A 15,704-nucleotide genomic window follows, 5' to 3' on the forward strand; every position below is an offset into this window, starting at 1 on the left:
GCCGATCCATGGATGCAACACATACTTTCCCCCATCCAGCCCTGGGAGGTGGTACATGACGATCAAGATGCAGGGTTCAGTTCTAGCAGAGATTACGACCAGTTGACAGATCTCTTTTGTATTGATTACATATTCACGGTCATTGCTCCAGAGGGCAATCCTGAGCGTGTGGATTACTATCTGTTGAGATGCTCTATGGTGAAGAGCGTGCTCAACAAGGATGCACTGGATGGGCATGGGATCCATTTCGATGCTCACAGCATGATCATAGCTAGGTACTACTTTGAGCAGGTACATAGGCATGGTCGCTTCTTCGAGTATTAGGAGTACATGACAAATCATGAGGCGTACATGTATTCCCATCTTGTTGTTGCAATCAGGGTTCAGTTGACTTGTGTTCATAGTCGCAAGATGACATCCACTCCTCGATGGCGCCTTGCTCTTGAGGATCACAAGAGCATACTTTCGACTATTGTCATGAGAGCGGATCCTGAGGAGTAGTTTAGGGTATATCATTGAATTGGGGCATTGAATTGGGGATTGCTATTTTATTACATGTCGTCGCATTGGAGATCTATAGTCTCACATTGTGAGCACACCATTGTATTTTGCATGGACTTTTTTTATGCATTCACTGTATACAACATGATTGGTTTTATACAGTGTCATGCACATCTTGTATTTGACTCTATTTTATTCATGATCTGCATTGCCTTTTTTATTCCATTCCTTGTTTTATCATGTACATGTAAGAAAATAATACGTCTGTGCTCAACAGATAACAGGATCTCATACGCAAGAGAGAAAACAAGATAGTATGGAGAATCAAAAATTTGATTACTGTAGAATTGATACAATAGATGGCGCTACCTCCCAGCCGTGTGCTCCTGTGAAAGAAGCTTCGATGGCGTGCTAGAAACAGTAGAAGACAGAGGCTGAATGCTAAGGAATTAAGGTTGCTGTAGCCAGTGATGAAATGGGCTTCAAGGGCTTGCTCTTATATAGCCACCAGTCGTAGTCAGCTAGGCTCAATTGGGTGGCCGAACCAGTCCACCCAAAACGGTTAACTGGGGGTCAGAATAGGCCACCGACCATACGATAGAACCGGTGTGCAAAACAGAGCAACTGACCTATGGTCACCGTTCGGCGGCCCACAACCATCCAGGATCATCTGAGGCTCCAAACGGGCCCCGCAACCCAAGAGTGGGCTGCCCCAAGAAATGCTCCATCTACCCTCAGTGCAATCAGTCAAGGGATGCCTTCCCGCACTTGCATGTAGCCTAGTTGACGGTGTGCCAACTCTATTTGAAGCCGTCCAGCCATCAAGCCACACATGGCCCCCATCTGGTGTCCAAACCAAGACCTACCGGATAACCGAGCTACTCAAATGCCTTCTCCTCATATGGGGGGCTTACAAGTAGAGTTAGCTAGTTCCTGCGTAGTTACATGAGAGTGGAGCATTGATATCTAACACCCCCCCCCACCTGCAAGTGAACTTACTTTTTCGGCCCAATGCCAAGTCGATGAAGATGCCTCTCCAGTAGGTCTCTTCCAAGAGCCTTCGTGAAGATGTCCGCAGCATTCTCTGTAGTCGAACAGTACACCAAGTCGACCTCTCCATCCATGATCAGCTCGCGTACAAAGTGATATTGAATCTCAATGTGTTTTGTGTGAGCATGGAACACCGGGTTCTTTGCAATCGCCATGCAACTCTGATTGTCACATGATAACTGCGTAGGCTTGTTCTGCACTGCACCCATGTCCCCTAAAATCCTCCTCAACCACACTGCCTCGCAAGAAGCAAAGCATGCAGATTTGTACTCGGCCTCGGTAGAAGAAAGAGCAACTGTGGGTTGCTTCTTGCTGACCCATGACACAACTCTAGATCCAAGTGAGAAACAGTACCCTATCAATGATCTCCTGCTGTCCACGTCTCCTGCCCAATCCAAGTCACAGAATCCGGTCAAGATGTTGCCCTTGGTATAGGTGATGTCATAATCAAGTGTGCCTTTGATGTATTTCAGCACCCACGTCCCTGCCCTCCAATGGTTCTCCCGGGGCTTATTGGAAAACCTGCTTAGTACACCAGTCGCAAAGCTGATGTCCGGCCGTGTGTTGCACAGGTAGATCAAGCTGCCCACAAGCCTTCTATACTTTGCTTCGTCCACCAGTGGTGATGAATCCTCATTTGAGAGCTTCGCGTCAACCTCCATAGGGGTACCAGCTATCTTGCACTCAGCCATGCCAAATGCCTTCAGTATCTCTCGAGCATACTTCAGCTGTGAAATGAAGATTTGTTTCGGCTAACTTCAATCCCCAAAAAGAAATGCATCAGCCCAAGGTCTATCATTTCAAACTCTCTTCCTAGCAAATGCTTCGTCTGCGAGATCTTCTCTTCATGGTTCCCTATCATGACAAGGTCATCCACATAAAGGACCACGATCATACACATGCCTCCTTCTCTGAAGATATACAAATTTGCGTCAGATGGGCTCCTCCTGAACCTGTTTTGCATAAAGTAGGCATCAATTCGCTGGTACCACACTCATGGGGCCTGTTTCAGCCTGTGAAGCGCCTTCTTTAGTTTGCAGACTTTACCTTCTGAACTGGGGATCTCAAAACCTGGTGGTTGTTCCACGTATACCTCCTCCTTGAGATCTCCATTTAGAAAGGCAGATTTCACATCCATCTGAAACACGGGCCAACTTCCCTAGGCAGCTAAAGCCAAAACACTATGAATTGTGGTTAGTCGAGCTGTGGGAGCAAAAGTATCTTGATAATCAAAACCATGTACCTGTGCAAATCCTTTTGTCATGAGCCGAGCCTTGTACTTATCCAACGTGCCGTCGAACTTGTACTTGATCTTGTACACCGACTTGGTTCCGATTACCTTGCGCTTTGGTGGTCGATCCATAAGGTCCCAAGTGTTGTTCTTCATTATGGAGCCATACTCTGACTGCATAGCCTCCATCCACCTATCATCACCTTGTGCCTCTTCAAGACACTTGGGTTTATCAACACGGATCACTTCTGTCATCAAAGCATAATTGACCAAGTGTTCCTGCGCCCTTCTTTGCTCCTCTAATCTCTTGGACCGGCGGTGTTCGGATGGTTCCTCCTCAATTGCTGGAGGTTCTCTGCCGTCCAAAAGCTGCTTTACCCACTTTGGGAATGGCCATTGCCGTTGTGGTTTTGCAGGCTCTTCTTCATCTTCTTTGTCTTGAATCCTCCCAAGCACCGTTGGGGGAGTTTAGTCTGCTATTGGTGGCGGTACTGGATGGATATCCTAGTCAGGAAGCATCCTCCTCCAATTGATGCGATTGTTCTGAGAAGACCACATCGTGACTTACAATTACCTTCTTGGTAACAGGGTTATAGAGACGGTAACCCTTTGCCTCTTCACTGTAGCCCAAGAAAATACACTTCCAACTCTTCGGTTCCCATTTGGTCCTGGTAGCATCAGGGACATGCACAAAACAGCTCGGGGGGGTCACTCATCATATGTAACTCTATCACGTGAGTTCAACAAAAGGATATTTTTTATTTCTAAAATTTACAGAAATAAATATACATAAGGGACTATTTTAAATAGTTTTGGAAAAAAATTACAGATTTGTATAGAAAAGGGGTACATTTTATTAATGAAATTATTTACAGATAAGGGATTTTAAATATAGGCCTTGAACGCACGTGATATAGAGGGTTTGTGCATAGTGACCCCCCCGAGCAAAACAGTCACATCCAAAAACTCTGAAATGTGCAGCTGAAGGTTTCTTACTAGAAAAGGCTTGCAGTGGAGTCATCCCATTCACAGCCTTCGTGTAGCTACGATTGAGGATGTAAACTGCAGTGTTACATGCTTCAGCCCAGAAAGTCTTTGGCAAATCTTTCCCTTTCATCATACTCCGACCCATTTTGTTGATGACGCGCATCTTGCGTTCTGCTACTCCATTTTGCTATGATGTATGTGGCGGGGGTTTCTGCCTCTTGATTCCGTGACTTTTGCAGTAACTTTCAAATTCAGTCGATGTGAACTCTCCACCTCTGTCTGATCTCAGCTTCTTCACCTTCCTCCCCGATTCTTTCTCGACCATTACATGCCATTCCTTGAACCTACTGAAAGCCTCGTCTTTTGTCTTTAGGAAGTATATCCATATCCTTCTACTGTAGTCATCGATCAGTGTCATGAAGTAGAAGGAACCACCCAAAGCTTCCGTCTCCATCTTTCCGCAGAGGTCCGTGTGAACGAGCTCTAAAGGAGCCTTTGCTCTGCTAGCCTCTTTAGGAAAGGGCTGCCGATGCTGCTTGCCCATCATGCAAGCTTCACATACATCGGGTAGATCTGAAATTTCTAGTAGGTCAACAATCATTCCACTTTTATGCATCTCCTTCAAAGAACTAAGGTTTAGATGACCAAACCTCTCATGCCACATCTTAGTGTTCCTCACATCCGCTCGAGCACTAAAAGCTGAGAGTTTGTAAATGTTGTTGCACTGTGTACCTTTACCAATGACCTTTCCTTGAAGATCCAGGATCTGTGCACCATTCTTATCAAATTGAAGTTTGAGGTCCCGATCCGTGATCGCAAAAACGGACAACAAATTCCTCTTGATATCTGGCACATAAAGAACATCGGACAACTGTTTTACAACTCCATCTGACTTGAGAGCAATCGTACCTTTTCCTTTTGTTGGACATTTTGCATCATTGCCGGCTGCTACCATGATGTCATTCCCTACCGGCTATAGAGAGGTATACCAATCCTTCCGACTGGTCATGTGGCGCAATGCACCACTATCAATGATCCATCCGCAGGTACATGAACTGCCTCTGTGCAAATCTCCTCAATTGCTACAAACAGCTCTATAGGTACTGCCTGCGCGCTGTTGCTGGACTCTTTCTTCACTCCGTTCTTCTCATCTGCAATCTTCTTGCGGCACTCATTCTACTTGTGCCCTGCCTTGTTGCAATAGAAGCACTTGATCTTCTTCTTTCTCTTTTTATCATCAGAAGAAGATGGGTTACCATAGTCCTTACCCTTACCTTTCTTTGATCCGGTTCAGAAAGCCGAATCTTCTCCAGTCCTCATCTTTTGATGCATCTCCTCCTCTAGAAGCATTGCGCTGAAATCCTCAAAGTTGAGGGGCGGATTTTTGTTCTACGTATTCAGTGCCGTAGCAAGACCGTCGTACTTTGGTGGGAGAATCCGTATGCACCTTCGTGCTAGATTCTCGCTAGTGATGGTGATGCCAATCGCAGTCATCTGATCACGCAGATTCTTCACCCTGGTGATGAACTTCCCTGCCGCTTCAGACTCAGACAACTTTTCATTCGTGAGTTGAGTCTCCAGATTCAGAATCCGCGTCTGAGATTCGTGGTCTCGTACTGATTTTTCAAGACCGTCCATGCCTCCTCCACTGTGGTGACATGTTGAATTAACGCCATGATGGAATCACTAACACTGCAGACAATAGAACACAGTGCATATGCATTTCTTCTTGTCCACGCGCGAATGTCATTCGCAGTTGGTACTATCTGTTGTCTTGGATTGGCTGGATTCAGCCTCGGAACTGGCCTCACGTCCACCCCAGTAGCAGTGTCCCAAAGCTCATATGCGCTTAGGATGGTCTTCATCTTGAACTTCCAGAGAGGATAGTTAGAGCCGTCCAACTTTTCGCTTTCGCCGAACGGTGGGATTCGTAGCCTTGCGGGCTGGGCCATCTCTCACAATCTGCTCGCAAACAGAAACATACTACCAAATCTTCTTGCTAGAGTCCAGGCTCTGATACCATGTAAGAAAATAATACAACGTCTGTGCTCAACAGATAACAGGATCTCGTACGCAAGAGAGAAAACAAGATAGTATGGAGAATCAAAAATTTGATTACTGTAGAATTGATAAAATAGATGGCGCTGCCTCCCAGCCCTGCGCTCCTGTGAAAGAAGCTTCGATGGCGTGCTGAAAACAGTAGAAGACGAAGGCTGAATGCTAAGGAATCAAGGTTGTTGTAGCTAGTAATAAAATGGGCTTCACAGGCTTGCTCTTATATAGCCACCAGTCGTAGTCGGTTAGGCTCGATTGGGTGGCCGATCCAATCCACCCAAAACGGTCGACTGGGGATCACCGTTCGGCCCACAGCCATCTGGGATCATCTAAGTCTCCAAACGGGCCCCGCAACCCGAGAGTGGGCTGCCCCGAGAAATGCTCCATCTACCCTCAGTGCGGTCAGTCCAGGGATGCCTTCCCACGCTTGCATGTAGCCTAGTTGGTGGTGTGCCAATTCTATCTAAAGCCATCCAACCATCAGGCCACACATGGCCCCCATCTGGTGTCCAAACCAGGACCTACCGGATAGCCGAGCTACTCAAATGCCTTCTCCTCATATGGGAGGCTTACAAGTAGAGTTAGCTGGTTCCCGTGTAGTTACACGAGAGTGGAGCATTGATATCTAACAGTACAAGTGCTTATTATTAGTTATGTTCCAATGGCATATCATGTTTTGGTGATTTACATGGTTGTTGTACACATACCATGCAATAAAGGATTAATAAATTGTGTATAGCATTTGCATGTCCATGTGTCGGATTGGGCTCAAAATTTGCACAGGTCCTAAACCCTATTGTCTCCATGCTCTTGCAAAGTTTTAGTCCCATCTGACACCAAATGTGGGCACGGGGAGGTCAAAGAGCCCATTTCAGGACTGACAACGGGTCACTTTACCTTTGCTTACTTTGGTAAAGGTTTTCAAAAAGAACCATGGCCATTGGATCATTATAAGACATCATCAGTGGGTGATTGACCATAGCTCAAGTTGATCCTCGCCCTTGAATGTGTGGGGTGTGGCAATGATCCAACTACTCAAACATTCTCGTGGTGCCCACGTGAGTTAATTCCTCTTGGCGGCTGCATCTAAGCCCTTGGATAGACCCAAAGATCTAATGGTATGGAAGACGTGCCTCGGGCATGCCCTTAGATATAGATTTGATCCGATGGTCCAAGATTGGTGCATCGCGTGGAGCTGCCACCTAGCCCACAGATTGATGTGGTGGCCACTAGAGATTGTGAGCCCTTGGATTGAGCGGTTGATCCAAGGGTGGAAAGTAGGTGTCTCATGTGTGCCCTTGATTGAGGAAACAATCCAACAGCCTTGATTCGGTGCGACTTGTGGGGCCATGTGTCTTTAATGAGACAACCACTTGGCTTGTGGTAGCTCATAATCCCTTAAATGGGGTGTAGATCCAAGGGTTACGAGTAGGCGTCTCCCATGTGCCCTTAGATGGGGATGAGATCATAAGGTGGAGAAAGGGTGTCTCACATGGACCCTTAGATTGACTAGGATGATCCAAGGGATCACAAAGCCCAACCATTAGCACCCTTGTATTTTAGACAAATGCATTGTCACCATTAAAATGTATGTGAAACTTACCACCTCTCTTTAATACTTCTAAAACTCTCCCATTAATTGCATTTTACAATGCCTCTTTTAACATGAGGATTAGGGGATTCACCATTTTCCTAATCACATCCTTATGAGGCCCTTTTTGAGCCCAAACTTCCCATGCCCTTCTGTGAATTCAGTCCCATCTATTGTATTCATCCCTCAATTGCCTTGCTCGCTTGGTTTGGAACACTGATGGTCGAGCATGAGAGGCAGTAGCATCAAGTAGACCTGCACCAAAAGGTTGGTTTAACAATGTTTAAAATAAAGCTTCAAGTACATCATTAGGAGCCATACAGACATGTAAAATCAAGATGAATCGTATAGATTCAGAATGAGCCATATACAATCAAAACAAACCATATAAAATCATAATGAGACTTATAAAATCAATCATATAACATCAGACGTATAAAATCAGAATGAGACATACAAACTAAAACAATATACAATCATAGTGAACCATAAAAAATCAAAGTGAATCATATAAAACTAGACATATAACATCAAATAGATAAATTCACACATTGAAAAAATCAAAATGAGCCATATAAAATTAGCATAAAAACCTATAAATATCCCTTCTATTACTCAGCCCAAATGGCTTCGATACAACAGCTCTGTACTATACTCTACACACCCCAGTTTATAGCCCAAATGGCTTGGATACAACAACTCTACGCTGCACTCCACACACCCTAGTATACTATGTTGTGGGAATAACCCTAGAACCTAGGAGATCATGGCCCTTCTTCATCAGCATCCTTTTCAGCAGGTGAGTCGAGGGATTGTGATCTTGGATATCTGCAATTGTAATATCTTCTGGGTCATATCCTGCATCTATAAGATCTCTCACGATGTTATCAACCTTTTTTGCAATTCCATCCTGCAGCTCTAGAGTTGAAGAGTGTGTAGCTCTATTACATATTGATGTATCCAAAAAACAACAACCCAACAACGAAATTAGCTGACATAAGTGGAGTACCTCTAACTAGTATGCTTCTATCCATAAAACATTAGTGTACAATTGCTATCTAGCTATCACATGAGTAGAAGTCTGCCAAGTTAGTACTCTTTGCATGAATGCTATAACTAACATAGGGTAGTTGGGACCATAAGTATACCAGTTTGCGCCCAATAGCATAACTTGTGCACTGAGTCAAATATCTAGTTAGCTTCAAATAAATGTCAAATGGGGGTTGCCATGGTAAGAGAAAAATTTTACAAGGTTTTTTCTCAAAATTTTATTTATCATTTATAAAAAGGACTAAGAAGTATTTACAACTATAGGAGACTGACTCAAAGGATCTACTAGACAGCATGTAGGTTTTCAAAAGTAGAAGAACACCACATGGGCTGGACCCTTGGTTCCACTCTAGCATGGACCTGAACAACAAGACACAGTGTACATCACAACTTCTTACATGCACATGGTTTAACAACATTCTTAACAATTGTTGCATCCTCCATTGTGCCGGATGGCATCTTTTCTCTCTTTAAAGGTTCAAGTAGAGAAGCAGAAGTGGACTTCTTCTTCTTGCCTAGCCTGGCGGCCACATTTTCCAAGGGGCTGTCATCACCCATGTCCATCTGAATAGTAGTTGATGCCTCCAATTGATTCTAAGTGTTTTCAAGTCATCCAATACTTCAATAATGTCATCTATCGTCACATTCACATCTTCAGGCATGGGGACATTACCAAACACATCTTCACTTGGGATGAGACCTTTGGATGCAAGATGTCCTCTCCACCCGATTCATTTGTTGTAGCCATCCTTTCAGGATCCTTTCCAAGCTCCTCCTTTGTAGCACAACAAAATCCTCTCCAAGGTGTTTAGGGTTACCTAAGCTATCCTCTTCACCATCTATATTTGCACAATACATATTAAATCAATAGTGGAAACACATATGTGACTTTAATTATACAATAATGATATCAATAAAAATATATGCTAATAACATATGTGCCAATTTTACATGTGCTCAATGAAACGCTAATTAGCATACATGCTAATAACATATATGACAATTAGCACATATGCTAATAACAAATCTGCTAGTAAAACTGATATGCTCATTAGCACATATGCTAACAACATATATTCTAGTAACTGATATGCTAATAGAATACCTGATATGTTAACTAGTACCACGTATGCTAACAATATGTGCTAATGCATTTGGTTCCACATATGCTAACAGACAGATGTGCTAACATAACTTGTGCTAATAACAATATGCTTCCACATATGCTAACATATAGATGTGATAACATAAGTTGTGCTAATAGATGTGCTAATGGAGACGGTGCCACATATGCTAACAATTTGTGCTAATGCATATGGTTCCACGTATGCCAACAGATGGATGTGCTACCATAAGTTGTGCTAATAACAATATGCATATAGCACCAAATGTTGTAAAGTAGGTGTTCTAATAGCACAACTGTTAACAACACACTTTCAATAACTGGCATCCTAACAGATATGTTGACAGATGTGTTGACAGATATGCTAACACACACGTGAGGTAATATCACATGTGTGCTCAAAACATAGATCAAGCGCCAAGAAGTTTCCAAAAGGTCCCTACTTCCTCTCATCCTTGGTTTAGGGATGGCAAGATTTTGAAATGGAGGTCCAAGTTGACAAAGGAATTTTTGGAGAGCATAGAGAAAGGCCAAACATTGGAAGCAACTCTTATTCTTGAGGCAATTATACTATGCAATGAATCACATGTGTTCTATGTCAGTACATAAGGATCTAGAATGCTAGGTGTCAATTACTCTATGACAATATGAAAGTTCCTATGCTGCACGTGCGAAGGGTTTCAAAAAAGGGAAAGCAAGAAAACGGTTTATGTTCCTTGTAAGCATATCTACTTCATATTTTTGAGTGTTTTGGGGCTAGATGCACATTCATGCATCAAGCAACCCTAGCAAAAGGGAGAGCTCTTCCAGGCTCTTAGAGGAAGGAGATGTAATGTACCAACATAGTAGACACATGAGCATAGCAAATTTTCTATTCATGTAGTTGGCCTTTGCTTGCATTTTGAGTCTTGTTTTTTGAGTTGTTGTGTCCTTTCTTAAAATGTTGCACAGCACTTGTTTTTTATGCCTTGTTGCCTCCTTTAGATGCAATGCATAATGCTTATAGAATTTGAGGTCTATTAGCAAACTTGAGACATTCAACCTTACAGCATGCTTCTTACCAGACAAATCCTTGCCAATAGTTGTTGTTGCAGACTGCATACCAACAGGAGACTTTCTAGTATCATCATCCACAAACATCCCAACCATCGTCTTCACAGCATCATCAATTACATAGTTGCAATTGGAAGCCCTGCATTATGAGCCCATGGAGCAAGTTGTGGCCTTGGGGGGTCCACTCAATAATTTATGTGACTATCACGTGAGTTCAACATAAGAAAATATTTAATTTCATTTTTTTTCACATTTTCACAGACAAAAGTGTGCCAAAAAAGGTATTTTGGAAAAAACATTACAAATTGAATATTAATGAAAAATTCAGAGATACGGGGATTTATAAATAGACCTTGAATGCACACGATATAGGGTTAATGCATAGTGACCCCCTCGAGATTGTGGCAAAGCACAAAACATGGTAGCTATGTTTGCATGGCAAGCATACCAACATCATGGCATTCTCATGCTCAAGGTCCATCCCACAACCTACGCAGCACCACCTTGCAACATTGATTTGGCCCTTTAGTACACGTTGGGGATGAGGAGGGATAAGTACAAACTATGCATGCCCCTTGCTCTTTAAGTCATGTAGCATCTACAAAGCCAGAGCATGCTAGCCTCCCAACTCTGACAAATGCTCTGAGTTCAGGTCAACTACAGCCTGCAAACATGATACAACATGGACCAAGTCTTAGAACTATTGAATGAATATATACAAATGCAGCTCAAGATAGGACTAGTGACAGTCAAGTTGGATGCACATGCCTAGGTGTCAAACACTTCGTTCTTAGCATGTTCGGTGTCCAAGCGCACCAAGGTCTTAGACAGATCATGTTCAATTATTAATTGCAGCTCAAACATCCTCTTTGTATCTATGGAGTCTGGCTGCAAGGATCATCGTTCCATCTCTGCTTCCTCCTCCTCTACTCTAAGTTGCTTCACAAGTGTAATTACAGTTTCCCAACTCCTCTTTCTATTAAATTACACGGTGCAGCGGAACAGAAACTAAACAAAGAATAGAGAGTACACAACAAACTGGAGATGAACAAAATTTTCCTTCAGTACTGATGTAGTATAGATGATGGCTCCATCCACCCGTGTTCTCCCACAGTGGAGCTTAAATGGCGATCTAAACAGATACTAGGTGAAGAGCTACTAGCTGGAAGATCTCTGCTAGAAGATCTGATCTGGTACAATGGAGTGGGGAGGTTGCCTCTTTATAGCTATGAGGGTGGTAGTCGAATCAATGTAGTTGGTGGAACCAACCTGTCAACCTAGTCGGTGAAGTCGACCAGTCGACCTAGTCGGTGGAACCGACTAGTCGTCCATGGAATATTTAGGGAATATTCCCTATACCGTGCCTCGGGACCTCTCGCCCCTGAACCCCCACCAAGGGGGCTAGCTGGCCCCCAGACCCCAGCAAGAGCAAGGGGCTCCCACACAATCACCTTTCTACCATCAACGGGCTCATTGATAGACCTCATCTGACATGCAAGTCAGGATCCATCCAGTGTCCCAAGCTCACACATGGCTTCTCCTCATATGGGGGCCTTACAACTTGAGCACCTTGGACCACTGGTGGTTACCAGGAGGGTGGGGCATTGAGCATATCTAACACTTCCTAGTTAATCATTGCATCTGTTAATAAAGTGTTTGCCCTCTTCAATTCCTATGCAATAGTTTTAAGTTCAGTATCCAAGTGATCAATCAAAGAAATAATTTTTCCCTTTACATGTGGGTGGCAAACAAGCATACGACCCCTGTTTTTTTGCCCTGTAAATTGTCTCCTTGATATGTGGAATGCCCCTTCTCATCTATTCTAGGAATGTCATCCTCAAAATAATATTCCTCATCATCATGGATTGCATAACTTCCTTCATTATTTCTCTTCCACCTAATGGTGTGGCTCTCAAAATAGCCACTTTTCTCTCATTCCTCGACGTGCTCCTTTGCAAAAACTGCCCATGCAAAATGGACTGAACTACCCTGCTCAATCGCAATCTCAATCGCAATCGGGCTAAATTGTTTTGCATATGCCCTCACAAAGGCCATTGTGACCTACATATTAGTAGGGTGTTGTTTCTGGTACACTTATTATGAAAAAGAAGAAAATCCCAATATGCTTCAGGACGAACACTGCTGCACTTAATTTTATATAGGGATGGATCTCTATGAGTTTTAAACATGCCTAACCACTCCCTCTTTGATAGATCAGCCTCCTTTAAGATTTTTGGATCACCTTTCATCAAATAAGGCCGTATTCATCATGAAAAGCCTCCTTCGTAAGGCACAACCTCCTTTTCTTTGGATACTCTAGCTTGGGAGCTTTCCATCACCCTGAACACAGAATGCCACATTAGTTGAAGTGTATAAACGATGTGGAGATGAGATAGAGAAAAACCAAACTTATAGGTACAGAAAAACGACAAACTAGCATCTGAAGAGGCTTGCACGTCGACTCTCCTTCTCTTTGGAGGGGTTTCGTCTTCTGCTTTTGGGCGAACCTCTAACTCAGCTACTTCCCTTTCTAACCAGTCCACAGGAGTAGCTTCCTCTTTTCTGTTGGCAGTGTTCTTCTGAGCTAGAGCTCTAGGTGGCTCTGTTGGCTTCCCTCCAACCTATTCTCTCCTATGCCTCCTTCCCTCATGAAGTTGTGGAGCCCATGCCCACAACTCCTTCCCTTCCTAGCCATGATGATCAACTCATGCAAGCACGTCGCCCATTACAGATTTTGCACCGTCCTACTTTCTAAGCTACTCACACTAAGGCTCCAACTATCGTTCAACTTCAACTGCATTTAGTTGAGAGCAAGGACATGCCTTGTTATGATTATTCATGTACTCTTACACATTATTTTATAAAATAAAAATATCAAATGCATATGAACCATTCTCAAATGTGTGTGCTTTCAACTCATGCTATCTTTAAAAAGCACAAAAAGCATAGCAGGTTAACATGCTTCCACCCATGTAGGACCTTGATGTGGCACCAAGCAAGATGATGGAATGTGTCACCTTATATGATGTGGTAAGTTGTGGAATGATGTGGCAGGATGCACTTTAATGATGCAGTAAGTTGAGTTGTCAAAGTAGGTCTTGCATGGGATGATCGTTGCTATAATACTTTGCATATTTCTAAGTGAAACTATGTTTTGTTTCGATCTTTTTGCCATATTTTTACGTAGTGGTAGAAAGCACCTTGATCACATGTCATTCATGATGTGTCAACATGTATGAGATGGTAAGGTGATGCGGCAAGATGTGTGAGGTGGCAAATGACACATGATCAATTATGTGTCTTTTTTTAAAGGTGGAGATATGAGGTGTCAAAGGAAAGGTGGCAATCATGCTGGTGTGGCATGCTAAGGTGACAATATGATGTGGCAAGAGGGCCGCCTATTTATGATGTGGCACCTCATGTGTCCTTTGTGTCAACCTAGAAGGTCCTTCTACATGGAGAAGTTGTCCTAGCACCCTTAGCTTGCCACTAGGATTGGTATTCCCCCAATCCTAGCTTCCAAAGACTAATCCCAACTCTATGTACCCTTGGTATTTGGTTAGTGAGGCCTTTTTTCCCTCTATTGAGTATTTTTCATGTGGGGAGGCCAAAATTTATCTTTTCCTTACTCAAATTTCACCAATTTTTTTTCATAGCTTTATCACATTAAGGACTACCGCTTGCTCAAAGCTCCCCACTGCTAATAATTTCCACTATATGCAGCAACCGACAGATATGCTTGGATTTTTTTACAAATTACTACATGTGTTTTCAATTTATCTAACCAACCTCCAACAACTTGAGGTAAAATTTTAAAAAAAATCTCACAAGATCTAACCATTGGATTATAGATTTAATACATGGGCAACATAACCTTATGTATCTATGAACCCTCTAGATATTCAAACATGTATGAATTATAATCTGAGTATTTTGATTACAGGGAAAAAAAAGCATATTTTTTTAAATATTTTAAACACTTTTACTAGATTTTAATTAGAAAGAAATTTCAAAAAATACCAATAAATTGGGTTAAGCTCTATACTATGTGAGGTGCCTTCCTATTAATTGGGATGGCCACATGATGTATGATGAGGGAGATATAATTGACTTAATTTCACACTGTCTACTTGTTTAAATTTGGGACAAGCATTGTACATCTAGATTGTACACTCGGAATTGAGGACTTACATATCTCCAATGGTGAGATTAGCCATTTATTGTGCAAAAATAGCTATTTTTTCCCTTGAAAAATCTAGGCAACTAATCGAGCAGGACATGCTTATCTTGCAACCACCCGACATTCCTCTAGGCTTGCTTATTAGACAAGGACTAGACATTCCTGTTCACAAACACCTACATTGATTCCTAAGAAGGTCTTCTCATTACCCTGTGCTACATGGCCTATACATCATCTTTGATCCAGTCAAGGGCTTGTCTCAATACCTTCTTTATAGAGCAGCATAGATACATCCCAAGAAACATGCATATGATAAGCCAGAGATTTAGCTTTTTTACTTCAAAATTCGCATGAAATTACAAAAGGAGAGTACTCCCTCTAACCAGGCAGCCCTAATAAAAAGAGGACAAAAGGAAGATTTTCGTGTACAATTGAAAGAATCACTAACATAAAGTACGTGAACGTTGTAATTTCTGTTTCCGAAAGAATTACATGGTTAAGTGCGTTGCAATTGAACAGCAACAAAGAATAGCAAAACGAGGGACTGTGTGCAGCTTGAAAGCTGTTTTGGATCAAGGGGTCACAGCAAATTTTCCCCCGTCAATCTGCAGATGTTGTGTGGTATCTTGCAATGACTATAATAATCGTTTGTTCGCTGACTCCACGCATCAGTTGAAGCAGTCATCTGCTTGCCTGAGTTCTGCTCCTTTGCCTTCCTTAATCCTGCACTGAGTGAATCTTCTGGCTCGGACCAGACGGTGGGACTGGGGTGCCCCTGGGTCTCATCACCACATGCATTAACTTCTTACGCGTCGAGGTCTGTTCGAGCTTCTCCGACGCAGCGCCCTTCACATTGATTAGCGTCGTGACGATGCTGTGCCTA

Source organism: Dipteris shenzhenensis, chromosome 3 (genome assembly GCF_047967505.1).
Source record: "Dipteris shenzhenensis isolate YYH24624 ecotype China chromosome 3, Dip_SZ_1.0, whole genome shotgun sequence".
NCBI lineage: Eukaryota > Viridiplantae > Streptophyta > Polypodiopsida > Gleicheniales > Dipteridaceae > Dipteris > Dipteris shenzhenensis.